Source organism: Eimeria mitis, genomic scaffold (assembly GCF_000499745.2).
Source record: "Eimeria mitis Houghton genomic scaffold, Emh_scaff1389, whole genome shotgun sequence".
NCBI lineage: Eukaryota > Apicomplexa > Conoidasida > Eucoccidiorida > Eimeriidae > Eimeria > Eimeria mitis.
In genome coordinates, this window is record NW_013569025.1 from 4,862 (window position 1) to 5,080 (window position 219).

The window sequence follows — 219 nt, forward strand, 5'->3', positions numbered from 1 at the left end:
TATAATAGGGAATGGAATGTAAAGAGTAAACGGTAAATTATAAACAGATATCATAGACAACTGAAACACACACAAACCCTAAACCCTAAACCCTAAACCCTAAAGCCTAAACCCTAAACCCTAAATATAGGTCTTGAATCTGTATCAATATCCCCTTTGTTAGTGGGGTTAAGGGTTTAGGGTTTACGTTGTGTGTAGGGTTTAGTGTTTATCTTGTGT

The 219-nt window shown here is 36.1% G+C and overlaps 1 protein-coding gene across 1 annotated transcript in view; it reads right to left on the minus strand.

Annotated features, from left to right (window-relative positions):
• EMH_0035950 (uncharacterized protein) overlaps positions 1-219 on the minus strand; it is a gene marked incomplete at both ends in the record, with an annotated part of 2,039 nt that overhangs the window by 922 nt on the left and 898 nt on the right. The window lies entirely within an intron of this gene.